Source organism: Bidens hawaiensis, unplaced genomic scaffold, assembly GCF_021521415.1.
Source record: "Bidens hawaiensis isolate Kalapana, Puna unplaced genomic scaffold, B.hawaiensis_p1.1 tig00071818_1, whole genome shotgun sequence".
Lineage (NCBI taxonomy): Eukaryota > Viridiplantae > Streptophyta > Magnoliopsida > Asterales > Asteraceae > Bidens > Bidens hawaiensis.
In genome coordinates, this window is record NW_027502563.1 from 23,235 (window position 1) to 37,564 (window position 14,330).

The 14,330-nt window shown below is 37.1% G+C and overlaps 2 pseudogenes across 1 annotated transcript; one reads left to right on the forward strand and one right to left on the reverse strand.

Moving 5' to 3' along the window:
* Positions 1-4,559: 4,559 nt before the first annotated feature.
* LOC143605879 (AT-hook motif nuclear-localized protein 16 pseudogene) lies at positions 4,560-5,297 on the forward strand (annotated as a pseudogene).
* Positions 5,298-5,968: 671 nt separating this feature from the next.
* On the reverse strand, positions 5,969-10,353 carry LOC143605878 (glycerophosphodiester phosphodiesterase GDPD6-like; annotated as a pseudogene). The gene is made up of 7 exons (XR_013148636.1): positions 10,196-10,353; positions 9,372-9,555; positions 9,206-9,280; positions 8,251-8,360; positions 7,940-8,158; positions 6,902-7,057; positions 5,969-6,378 (listed from the first exon to the last, which is right to left on the reverse strand). The product of XR_013148636.1 is annotated as a glycerophosphodiester phosphodiesterase GDPD6-like (transcript).
* Positions 10,354-14,330: the final 3,977 nt, after the last annotated feature.

Below are 14,330 nucleotides of genomic sequence, written 5' to 3' on the forward strand. Positions count from 1 at the left end.
ATATTAATGATATTTGGATTGGTAGGTCTTTAACCCGAACACTCTCTGGTTGAACCAATGGCTTTTTCTCGCCTATCCTTCTTTCTTTTCTTGCGTCTCCTCTGACCACGGCTCTCCCTCTATTAACTTGATATGTCCTTATATTATAAGTCAAACCCTCCTAATAATTCCTTGGCGCCCAATAAATTCCACCGCCATCTAGAATTCATCACGGGCCACTTCTAATAAGCTCACTTTCTCTTTTTTTTTCTTTTTAATTTGATCCACCTACAATGTGCTCACGTGGCTGTAGAATTAATAATAAGATGGATTAGTTCAATAAATTGTAATTTACTATATTAGATAATCATTTAATAATTATTTAACTCACGAAAGCATGTGTTTCTTTTTATGCATTCTTTTAAAATTTTCATGACAACCCAGCTTTGATTAATAAAGATTGATAATAATTGTAATGATTTACAAAACCTTTTCTCATTATAATTCAACCTTTTAGCTTGTTTACTCTTGAAATTTGTAAGACCCAAACATAAGTAAGTTGAGATAAATTCTTGATAAAAACGAACTGAAAAGTAACTAAAAGTGTAGGAAATATTTATATAATAACATGTATATTTTAGACCACATCATGTAATCCATTATGTCACACCCCATTTATCAAATCGAGGAAGCGTAAAAAGAAAATGTAATAGACACCTCTGGTATCAACCACGTTGTTTATAAAGAACAATACAAACTAATTTACAATATTTTACATCGATCTAACTTCGTTTACAACTAGGTGATACAAACTAACTCCAACCCATTTAGCAGCTTTACTTCTTACTAGCGCACTTGCATCAATTCACCCAACATTGATAGGAAGTCAAACACGTAACACATTGACTTTCTAGTCCAAGTTCGGTCTACCTGAAAAACATGTTAAAACAGGTCAACTACAAATAGTTGGTGAGTTTCACGAATTTCAAGAAATCAGTTGTGCGTACATCAATCATAGTTTGTAAATACGCAAGTATGTATGCATGTACGTTCGTGATGTGCGTCGGATGATATGTCTAAAAGAATGAATGACCCTCACAACTAAGCTTTAAATTTAAAATGAAAATCCTAACCACACACAACTGACAAGTGTACCGGTCACAAGTAGTATAGACCTAGGAAGTCCGAGTATCGAACATGAGGACACATATAAACGCTAATGATCACTAACCCTAGACAAGACCTACCCAAGAATAATATTTAATTGATTTTAATTTTTAGTTTTTCTTTTTAAAATAATTTAACTAGACTAACTGACAAGAGTTACCAAAAATAGAAAACTTAACGAAAACTTGACTGTGTTGACTTTGGATAGAGAAAAACGTTTACCTAGGTTTGAATCAAATTGTATGCTTAACAAGCAAATGGATTGGATGATATCAAGACACCGGTTCCTAAAGATGACACGACTAAGGATCGCTCAGGCTCACTGGATTACCTCTCGGTCTCACTCAACAAACCTTAACTACTCTTAATCGGCTAAAACGACCAAACCGGAAAACAATTGTTAACGTGTGCTAATGTTGATTCACCTCTCGGTCTCACCAACACTCGACCCTAATGGTAATGAATACTACACAACCAAGGATAGAGGAACAATTTAATTTAAACCAAATAGATCAACTAGTCGCTCAAAACACCTAAACCGGACAAGAAACGAACTCGCTCTCTCGCAATTCTAATTCTAGCATGCAAAGGTAATGAAACAACCCTAACTTCTTATTACCTCTCGGTCTCTAAGAAGGCGTCTAACCGCTGTCTCATAAAACACTAACAATTTTCATCATTCCTAGGTAGAACCAACAAGTTTAGCCTAACATTTTTTTTGGACAACCATGATTACTCAATAAAAACATTATATAACTCATTCCAATCATCAATTCAATCATTCAACAATCAATACTAATCATAAACACTACAATCTTTCAAGAAATTGCAAAACTACTTAACAATTGATCAAGAAAATTAAAGTTGATGAACAATGAAATAAACGAAAGGATATATGATGAATTGGGGCTGTTCTTGGCTGCAATAAATGATGGAAAATCAATCCCGGGCCTTTTTTCCTGCCTCCTTCTTCTTCCTTAGCCTCCACACCCAAGAACCCTAGCCACAAAAAACTTTTTCTCTCTTTTTTCTTGGCTGCCTGCTTGCGATCGGACTGAATGGGGGCCTTAGGGTTTAATTTTTTTTTTTATATTATTATTAGTGTAAGACTTGGGCTTGTCCATGATGTAAATGGACCGGGCTTTGAGCTTTGTCTTGAAATCGTATGCGTACAATGCCTTTAAGTTCCTCACGAAGTCCGGTTTTTCTTCCTTTAACCCGTAACCTACAAGATAAATAAAAATATGTAAAACCTAGATAAAATAAGTTAAAATACATTAACTATAATATAAAAACTTAGATAAAATCTGCGGAAAATAAGTGTGTTTTACAACACATCAGTTCGCAAGTATGTTTGTTTGTATGTTTATGATGTAATTATACTAAGCTACAGTAAAGCCTTGACTGTCTGTTTGTGCTGCTGCTATAAATAAAGGACTTCACCAACGGTAACAATTCACTTACACTGATCCTATTTTTCTCTACTCTCTTTTCATTCTTACTCTCTTATCATATCTTGTATCAAATCGATGATTCTCATGCTGGAGGCTCATCGCGGGATACCCCTCCTGCGGTGAGGCTAATCGGTCGTGTGTCTTTGATCTTAGCAGATAGGAAGCTCTGGAAAAGTTATACTCTTGGATTGTCGTACCTTCATTGTCGTCATACTTGTCGTAGCAACAATACTCATGCAGATTCGAGTTAAAGATGAATTCGTTGAAATTCCGTGCACACGTGGGGATGAATTTTAAATTCTTTCTTTCCTATTGGTATCTTACCCAAATCCCATCTAATGTGAATGTGTGACCACAGATTACATTTCCATCAGTTTGTTGCGGGCTTGCGGCACAACCTAATGGAACCGAGGCTTCTTTCAAGTTCTTTATTATCTTTTACTCCGAAAACCGACCCCGCGAAATCTCTTTTCTGTGACTTCATTAGTAACTAACTTGATAAAAACTTGTTTATAAGTTGGATATAAAAAAAATTTAGAACGGTTCGACGGTTCGGGTCAGTTCAATTGTTCGGTTCGGGATAAGGTTCATCACATAATAAAAATACGATACAAATAATCATTAGAACATAAAAAACAAATAATATAAATACAACTAGTAGATGCCCCGACGTGTTGCGCTGAGGTTGTTTAGGGGCGTAGCGCCTAGATAGTCTAATGCATGTATAACCTCTATGCCATGAAATCTGTCTAATCACACTGGCAGCGGCTTCAACAAGTGATCATTAACTAATTCTTGGATTGCACCCAAAAGCAAAATAATTTAGTCATGACCTAATAAAATCTTCAATTAACGAAAACATTCGACTAAATAATTAGATGATGTATACATACCAAAGCATAGAGTATGGTGATGATCGATAATCAATTCAAAATCCATAACCACTAATAGCAATATCAAACCAAAATATTAATGATTGTTTATGATTCATACTTTTAGAACACAAGCATAATCACACAACTAACCTAAGGAAAAGGAAATGAACAAATAAAATCTATACAAAACCTAAACTAATAACTAATACACAGTAGCAACATATGTTAATATAAAGTAAATATACCTAATAAAAACCAAACAATAAACAAACATACCCTACATGCAAACAACATATAGTTATAGGTAAAAACAACATTTCCTACATCCTATATGTGCACGTTAGCCCTAAACACACATCTAAAAAATATTACATACACGCGACAAAACCGACCATTAACAAGAATCGAAGTAGGGACATTATTGCTAACAACCAATGCCTAATCCACTTCACCACTTTTCTAATTTTCTTGGATGGTGCACTCCAATTTTATAAGAGGGTGCACCCCATATTTTAGATATAGTATTACGCTATAATTTTGAAACTCGGGGGGTTCCATGCACCCCCTGCATCCGATGTAAATTCGCCCCTGCTAGCTCCTCAATAAGATCTTATCAGTCCGTTTGAAATCGGTTTGAGAATATATCATTTGAAACCAGTTAAAACCGAATCTGATCTAGTTTTAATTTTCGTTGTCTTAATCCGAACCGGTATTAAAACCGATCCGGTTATATGCACCAATAATGCACCTCAGTTTTAGAAAACGACCAACCCAAATTGTAGATCCATATAAAGCTTAATTGGCCCATAAAAATTTAATGGACCTAAAGCACATTTTCTTTTTAACATGATGAATCAGAATCAGGTCCTAGTTAACTGGTTATAATGGTATAGTGTGATAGTTTGGTTTTGACAAGGCTTTTTTTTTTCTTTTTTGTTATTTATTTATTTTGAATAGTAGTTAAGAATTAGGAATTTGAGATGCATAAAACTAAATATAAATATAAATTTACAAATGTAGGTTTTACTTAACTCTCTCCTAATTATATGTCATTCTTTTGATTTTTCAACATTAATATATCCATACAAATCTCCCCACATAAACGTGGATTTAGCTAACCGCAAGTAACAAATATGGCTGGCAGTGGAGACCTTAGTGCTATAACATCAAAAACTGGCGAACACGCAACCGTTAGAAGGCCCCAAGGCCGGCCTGCCGGTTCCAAAAACAAGCCCAAACCACCTATCATCATCACTCGAGACAGTCCCAACACGTTGCGGGCCCACGCCATGGAGGTTAGCCCCGGGTGTGACATTAGTGAAAGCTTAGCCACTTTTGCAAGGAGGAAGCAACAAGGGATTTGGGTGCTAAGTGCCACCGGGTTCGTGAGCAACGTCATGCTACGCCAGCCAACACCAGCACAAGGAGGTCCAGGGGCCGGGGCGATAGTAACCCTTCATGGGCAGTTCGAGATCTTATCATTGGTGGGATCTGTACTGCCGCCACCGGCCCCGCCAGGAGTCACTGGCTTAGCCATATATTTAGTGGGCCTACAAGGCCAGGTCGTAGGCGGTGCCATTGCTGGCCCGCTCATGGCCTCTGGCCCTGTAGTGATCATGGCAGCCACTTTCATGAACGCCACCTTTGACCGGCTTCCGATTGACAAAGATGAAGCCATGGCCGTCGCCACCTCACATGACCAACACCACCGTGTTTTCGGTGTTTCAGATATTTATGGGCCCCACCAAAACATGCTTTCTAACCCCGGCCTCCCTTCCGATATTTATACTTGCCAACCGCTCGGCCGTTATCCAAAACATGAGTACATGTTTGGCGATTGTCATATGAGAAAACAAACATAATTCATAAACATCAAATATAAAGTTAAATTTGTATCTTATAAATTTCAAAACTAAAGGAAACAGAAAGTGTATTTTACTTTAAAATAGTAATTTAGCAGTTGCATGTTGAAGTTTGATATGTAAACTCCATTAGTGAAAATGATCAATACAAGTTGCATAACCCGTCAAAGGTAAAATAGTAGTTTCTCAGTTACATGTTTAAGTTAGATATGTAAACTCCTATTATAGAAAATGATCAATACAAGTTGCATAACCGGTCAAGGGTAAGATAATAATTTCACAGTTACGTGTTTAAACGTTTGATACGTAAACTCTTATTAGTGTAAACGATCAGACAATTTACATAACCGGTCAAGGGTAAAATAGTGATATTACGTGGTTAAACGTTTAAATGTAAACTCTTATTAGTGAAAATGATCCAAGACAAGTTGCCTAACATGTCAAGGGTAAAATAGTAATTTTACAATTGCGTGGTTAAACGTTTGATATGTAAACTCCTATTAGTGAAAATGATCCAAGACAAGTTGCCTAATGTGTCAAGGGTAAAATAGTAATTTCACATTTACGTGTTTAAACGTTTGATATGCAAACTCTTATTAGTGTAAACGATCCAAGACAATGTGCATAACCGGTCAAGGGTAAAATAGTAATTTCACAGTTACGTGTTTATACATTTGATAAGTACACTCTTATTAGTGAAAACGATCCAAGACAAGTGCATACATGCCAAGGGTAAAATAATAATGTCACTGTTAAAAATACACACAAACATAAATTATGTTTGGAAGAATCTATCTACTTTCTGATAGAAATTTCAAACTTTCTAATCATTTTAGAAATATTGTGCAATACTTTGGTTGCATCGACTGTACCGGGAGAACGTGAGGTCCATTCTTGGTAATGGTGGAGGCTACCCGTGAAATCTGTAAAAAGCCCGTCAATTCCAATTGTGTTTATCCAGTAATCATATTCCATGTAAGGGTCTTGACAGAAGTTGAAATGTAAATACTGGTTTTCATTGCGAAATGTGTACGGGTGCACCTGAAAGTCAAAAGAAGGATATTAATCTTGACTTTTTATAAAGTCAAACCAGGAATTCAGCTTTGTTTTTATTAAATGTAATGAAATTTTTAGAGAACTTTGACCGTTAGAATGAGGTTTGCAATTTTGACTTGCAATTTATATGGAGAGATTAATTTTGACCTTTTAAAGTCAAAAAGATAAAAAGTCAACTCTGTTTTATACAAGGTTGATTAAGTTTCAATAATACTTGGATTATTACAATGAAATTTCAAGCATGCTACATATGGGAAAAGATTAGTGTTAAAAAATAAATTTTGAAATTTGTGAAGAGGCAGATTTTGACTTTTTGTGATCAACCAGTGAAATTTTCAAAAAAAAAAAAATTATTATTCCAAATCTTTATTCTTTATGATGACAATGAAAATTCCTATATGATAATCTTATGGGAATTTTTTTATAAAGAATTAATAAGAATCGACATAAATTTTGAATTTCTGAAAGTGACTGTTTGACCTCAAAAGTCAAACTGTGACTAATGTACCTGTAGATTATGGGCGTGTGCTCGGGTCACAAGATCAGTAGGCGTTTGAGTGTAGTTATCTTTTACGGGAACAATGGTATCTTTCCATGGACCAATCCCGACAACATATTCTTTAATGTAATTAAAATAATGATCCGAAGTGATTTCCGCGTACGTCTACAAACAAAAACAAATTAGATTCTTGAAAGCCATTTAAAAGCATCACATGATCATGTCAAAATGGTGTTTTAATCTGCATTTTAAAAGTGATAATTTGATGTAATAATCGGGATTCGATAATCAGCTTTTAACTTGTAAATTGTAATAATTAGATAATTACATGCTTGAATGTTTTCAAATTCTAATTATTATATAAGTTTAAGGATGAAAGTAGGACTGCTAAACGTGTCGTGTTATCAGGTTGGCAGGTCAAACCAGCACGAACCCGAAAATATTTCACAACCCGTTTAAGCAGAAAAAAGTTATTACTTTTTTCCTGCCTAAGCCAAAAATAACTCAATTTGCTCTTTCTTTTTAATATTAATACTTTAAAATCCTAAATTTACATTTTATTTTTATCCTTTTAAGCATTTTATTTAAACTATGCCAATTTATTTTTAAACTTCTAGGGGTGGGATCCGGTACAAATAAAATTGAAATACTAAACATACAAATAACTAGAGTAATTACAGTTTTGAACTAGAGTAATTATGTTATAAAAAATAATATAGTGTAATAATAATTACTCTAGTTCAAAAGTTTTAGAGTAATAATAATTACTCTAGTTATTTTTACAGTTCTCAAGATAATAGTCATTTGTATTTGATCCAAACCCTAAACTCTAAATCTAAGCCTAAAAACTATCCAAAGATCTTAAAACATATTAAAAAAATAAATACACCGGTTTAACAGGTTAACCCACAAATCCGTCACGTTGACACAAACAGACCTGTTTAACTAAGCGTGTTCAGGGGTTCAACCCAAACTGTGAACGTGTCAGAAATTCACACCCGTTGATAAAAGTAGTGAAAATTATATTTTTGTGAATGAGAATTTTACCTGATTTGTGTCTTGTGTTGTAACATCCACATCATCAATTAAGAATATCTTTGGTAAATCTGTTTTGTTGTGGATATGAACAAGTGATGACGGGGCAAATGACTGAATAAAGCATGGCTGTTTTAGCCAATCCTTTGATAAATACGAGCCTTTATACCCGCATTTTTTAAGTACTTCAACAAACACGTCTTCAAATTTTTTCCCTTTAGGCCATTTAACCTAAAATATAAGTTTAATTTCATGAATTTGATGTAATATTATGACATGTGAAGATTAAAAGTTTAGAATAAAAGTTACAAGCTATAACTCACATGCTGATTCATCAATATAGGATTTTTAATTTCTGGATATATTCCAACGACACGTGACGCATTTAATGCAATTTGAATGTACTCTTCAAATGTAATTATAGGAAACTTTCCTGTTCACATGTTAGATACACACACATATATTGTTAGATAAACTAGTTGAATGTTATTATGTTATGTCAACCACTGAGAGGCTCCATAAACCATTAAGAGATGCATTTTTAGTGAACCAAGCGCATTCTACCTCTGACCGATTCAGCATTAAGAGGCTATCGAACAATCCTTAAAACTGATTACTTAACAGAATCTAGTTATTCAAACATAATAAACTGATTACTTGAAGTCACAATAATTAATTAATCAGTTTAAAGCATTTTAAACGTTGTATTTGGGTAAAATTTTCTTTCAAAAACATCAACTTATATAACTTTTTATAATGATTTTGTTTCTTTTACTCAATACTTTAATTTATATAAATTATTTTACTTACAAAGTATTTGTTTATTATAATAAGTTTTTTTACCAGCAAAATGTTGCACTCCACAGGAATTGGACCCTTGACCTCCTATTCTATACCCTAAACACTTACCACCGACCAAAGTGGGAATGACGTTTATCATAATCAGTTAACTAAACTTTTTAGAAATATTTCATTTGGTGTAAAAAGTAATTTGATCATGAAAAATAAATGTATAAGTGGTGATGATGTGGAAATGTGAGGGCTTTTTTAACAAGGACGGAAGTGGAAATTTGATATGGTGCCTAACTAGCATCAAAGTCTCAAAGGGGTAGACAGGCCATTTTATGTCGGACTAAATCTCTAACTAGTATAAAACCGACTGTTTGACCGTGAAATAATCAGTATACGAATCTATTTATCAAAAAAAGAATAACCAAATAATCAGTTTAATGACTGAAATGCCCTTCTACTTAACAAGTTAACATAAAGAAAACTAACCATTATACTGCTGATCACGGAACGAAAACCTCTGCCTTGCCCTCAAAGTTTTAAGTTCTTTTAAAGTAAAATCAACTGCAAACAAGTCAAGTAATTAGCAAATGATTTACGTGACAACAATAATAAAATCATATTTTGATTCAAAAATAAAGGAATCCAAATATACATATGAACAGGCCGGTTTTATTTTCTCCTTCAACTTCATACGTCTTCACTCGGTCTGCAAATTCCTTGTGTTCTGCAATATCAGTTGTATCATCAAGTGTGACATCATGATGACACATAAGCACACCATCTTTGCTGACTAGGATATCTGTTTCTATGAAATCCGTGCCTTCTTCGATTGCTCTCTGCAGTAAATAGTAACTACCCAAATCTTCAAAACCATATTACAGTTAACGGATCAGAAGAGGTAACTTTTAGTGTGGTGAAAACTCAAAAGCAAAACAATCCGTTAGGGCTGACCCGTATAAAATTTTGATCCACTTCTTTTGGATTTATAAAATTATCATTGTTCAAGGTATGATTTCATTGCCTATATTTTTACAAAAAATGATCTTACCTTTTTTAGGAAAGTGATTAGGATGCTCATGGGTTGGTTTTGTGATCAAACAGAACCAAAAACCGAAAATTCGGTTTTCGAGTTTTTGAAAACTCGTCTGGTTTTGGTTTTTTCCATTTGGGCTGGAAACCAGGGAACACTTTTTGACCCAACTAATGAACTTGGGCCGAAATCTTTTGTTATTAATGGCTAATATATTTGGGTAACACTATATATTAAATTTTTACAAATTACTTCAAACTCAAAATAAAAAATGAATATTCATAAATTCCATTCGGTTCGGTTTTAGTTACATGCAAAACTGGCACCGGGGCAAAAGTTCAGTTTTTACTAAGCAAAAAACCAAACCGTGGTGTTTCTTTGGGCACACCCCTAATAATATAATTCAATATGTTTGACTTTGAGAAAGTCAAAAATGGAGAATGTACCAGGTAAGCAGGAGCAGTTTCCTCCGGGAGTTGTCCATTTGAACCACGGTGCGCAACGTTAGGGGCTTTTTGGTAATTTGAGTATGACTTGGAAGAGGATAGAGGCTCCTTGCAGAACAGCCGATAAAAGAAAGTAACAGAAACGTAGCAACAATCATACACCCACCTGAAATTGAATAACAAACAGTTCATCACAAACTTTGACTTTTAAGTTCTCTACAAAAACTTCATTTTGATTGATGAAAATTGAAACATGTTAAGCTGAAGAAATTAGATGAATACATGCTGATCGTAATCCCACCAAAAATGTCCGATCAGTGGGCGTTGACTGTAAGCTGAGCTGTTTCGATTTGCATTCAAAACAGATATTATATTTATGAATCAACCCCTTTTTCCACGCAGACTTTACCGGAAATTTGATTTTTTTTTTATTCGGTTGGATATTCCCTTACTTTTAACATTATCTATTATTCTTTTTATTATATTTTTATATATGCTTCATGGAATGCTTTTTAAAAGAATTTGAATCAGAATTTGAATGGAATCTTTAGAAATTAATAACATGTTTGGTTTACATTCATAAAAAAGAATTGGAATGCTTATAAACAAAATTTACACAATTACCCTTCCTAACATAAGCATTTCGTGAATCGTTACTGATAGACCGACATCTATACATGAAGTTTGCTGTCGATAATTGATTTTTGAATTTGTATTGATGAGTAAAGAAATGATTAATGGGAGGAAAAAACATATCTTTGATTTTGTTTTTGACGATGAAATTAATTAAAATAAATTGGGATTAAAAAAAAACAGATTTTTGATTTATATTTGAACTCAGTTTGCTGCTTCGCGTCACGGTGATTTATATTTGAACTCAGTTTGCTGCTTTGCGTCACGGTGGTTCAACTTTCGATTTGTTATCAACCACTCCCAGCTTTCATCCTATTTGTTTGTGGTACTCCCGAGCCTAACGGGCCCTAAGAGCATTCTCAGCATATTCCCTATATTATTGTGAGGGAGCTTTATGAATTATATGGTATTGTTATTGGTGGTTGTGAGTAGAGAAGAGAAAAAATGCTATATAGGAAAGTTAAATTTATGGGTTTCACTGTTCACACTGTATAACTTCTTAATATTTTCTGAAAGTGGTCGTGAGTGAATCAGAGAGAAAATATAATGATAAAAGTATAAAAAAGATTATTTGATTGAACAATAAAGAGAAAATACACTGATTTTTAGTGTAATTATATGATATATATGGATATATGATAGGAAATAGGCTGGGAATGCTCTAACTCCATTAGCTTTCTTGCTAACATGGCATTGTTAAACGCACGTGGCATGCTTATGTGGAAATACTTTTTTTTTAAAAACTAAATCCATATGATATACCATCACCCAACTCCACAACCACCGCCTATAACACCAAATGAAACTGAAGAGGTAGGTCCCAGCAGAGCCCAGTTGGACCCGCAAGACTCACCTCAAAGAGGGACGTCTGCGCAGTTGAACCCGCAAGACTCACCTTCAACAGAGACGTCTGCGCAAAGGCTAAACTCGCAAGACTCACCTTGAAGAGACGTCTGCGCGAAACCAACTAGATCCGTAGGACCCACCATGCTCAGAGACGTGACGTCCTTACGCGCAGTACGCAAGCTGTTCCCGCAGGAAAAGCCTCCCAATGGTCGACGTACTCCGCCTGTTCCCGCAGCAACGGATACTAGCCATCAGGGAAGGCTACCCGCGCAGCAAGGCTACACGCACAAGGCACTTAACTCTTAAACAATTCAGTAATGTCACCTGAAGAAGGAGTGAGCAAGCCGGGAACACTCCCGCACAAAGCCGGGAACACTCCCGCACAAATGAGCCAGTCCGTACGATACTGGAGGGTCTTTTGTACTGTACCTGACGAGGTATGGACAAAAGATCTGACCAAAGATACGACAGCTCACTGACAACAGTATGACGAGCAGCAGCTCTTGTACTGTATGTCACTATCAGCCGCTGACTACTCACCAACCTGTCGGAGGACGTGCATAGCCTGCAGTTGGTGGAACAGGAATAGTAGACAGCCGGCCTGGTCACTATCAGCCGCTGCCTACCCACCAACCACCAGCATGGCACGTGCGTAGCCCACAGTTGGCAGAACAGGAATACTATTCAGCCGGCTGTACCTGCTTGGAAACCTACCTTCGGCTATAAATACTCCAACACCTTGGAATGGTATGGACACATTACATTACCTTATCACATCTTATCTTTTCTAGCAATCTCTTAATATACACTTATATTCAAGAACAATCTAGTCTGATTCTCACGTCGGAGGGTGGTCACAAGGAGGTACCCCCCCCCCCTTCTAAGTGACGAGCTCACGGTGTCTGTTTTGCAGGTCACCAGAAGAACCATCTTTGCCGGACATAACCCCTCGTGGGAAACATCTATTTAACCCCCAGATTATCCGTAATCTGCCCGGGGTCAATTAGTGTTTCTTCATTGGTGCCATCCGTGCATAAAAGCTAGAACTAATTCTCAGTTTTTTTCAAAACCTCCGAAAAGATGGTTAACGTTACTCCGATCCCCAGGCCAGGGAGTAACCAAGAAACCCCGGTAACCACAACCCCAGCTACTGGGGGGAACACCGGCGAATACACACATTTTACAAACACTACCCCGGTTACCCAAGCCGGGGCAAGTGCAGTAAATTTTACGAACACTACCCCGGTTACCCGAGCCGGGGCAAGTGCAGTAAATAATCCTCCCCTGGGATTCATTGATACCCAGGTGGAAAGACATCAGACGAGGCACCCCCGCCAAACACTTGAACAAGTTAAAGCGTGGGCGGAAAAACGTCAAAGGGAATTCCAAGCTGAGTTGGATGAACGCTTACGTTCACTCCAACAGGCTGACGAATTCGGAAGCACTCAACAGCTCAACATGAGCAATGAGTGCGAGTACTTGGACGATGATTCGAAGGAATCCGACACCGACGTAAACCCTCGCCATAAGGCGAAAGGGAAGCGTAAGGACACGGACTTCCAACCGAGAAGGAATTTGGGAGAAACTTTCAAACCAAAAAACGCGGGTAGAAACCCACGTGACTTCTCCAAAGCTTTTAGACCAACTGTAGCAAATGCGGGAACGTCCAAGTTTGCAAGGGACATTGCGGAAGCAATCGCCCCGAAGAGTGCCAAGCAGATGCCCAACATCGGCACTTATGATGATATATCCGACCCAGACGATCATTTGAACAGATTCATAGCGGGGGCAACCGTCAGCAATTGGACGGAACCCACGTGGTGTTATATGTTCCAGATGACTCTAGTTGGAGCGGCTAAAGCGTGGTTTGACCGTCTACCGGTCCACCACATCTATGATTGGGCAGACTTCCAACAGAAGTTTAGCCAACACTTCAGCCAACAAAGAAAGTATACCGAAGAGCAATGGACAATCCTCAATTGCATTCGAGAGGAAGATGAATCTTTGCTAGACTTCATCACTCGCTTCAACTCAAAGAAGCTAAGTCTGGGTAGTATTAGCGAAGATCTTGTTCGCAGCTGCTTTCATCCAGGGCACAAAAGACCCAGAGCTCATCCGCACCTTAGCGGGTAAAGATGGCATGCCATCCACATGGGATGCCATCATGACAGCAGCTAAACGCTTCGCGGAAACGGAAAAGCAACTGGGTAGAGATCTTCCCCAGAGCACAAACCTCTACACCCAGAAAACAAGAGAAAACAATGTCCTTACCACCCGACTAAACAAAAAGAGGAAGCTAGGCATTTGGCAGTCAAGGGTAAACTTTGACACCTCATCCGGCTCTCACCCTCGGTTAGGCGGAAAGGATAACATGCCGTCGTCAAATCGGAACTCCAGATGGACGCCACTCACCAAAAGCGTCACCGAGATATTCGACACCGAGAGACTCCCATGGCCAAAGGCTCCAATAATCCGAGAGCGTCACAACGCTGATCAGAGCAAATTCTGTGACTTCCACAGGACAAGAGGCCACAACACCGAGGAATACGTAGACTTGAATGACATCGTCGAAGCATTTGTCAGAGATGGGACGCTCACGCACCTCGTGGCGTAATGAACGCTGAGCAGGCTAATGCGTGTAGAACCCCAGTTGGGG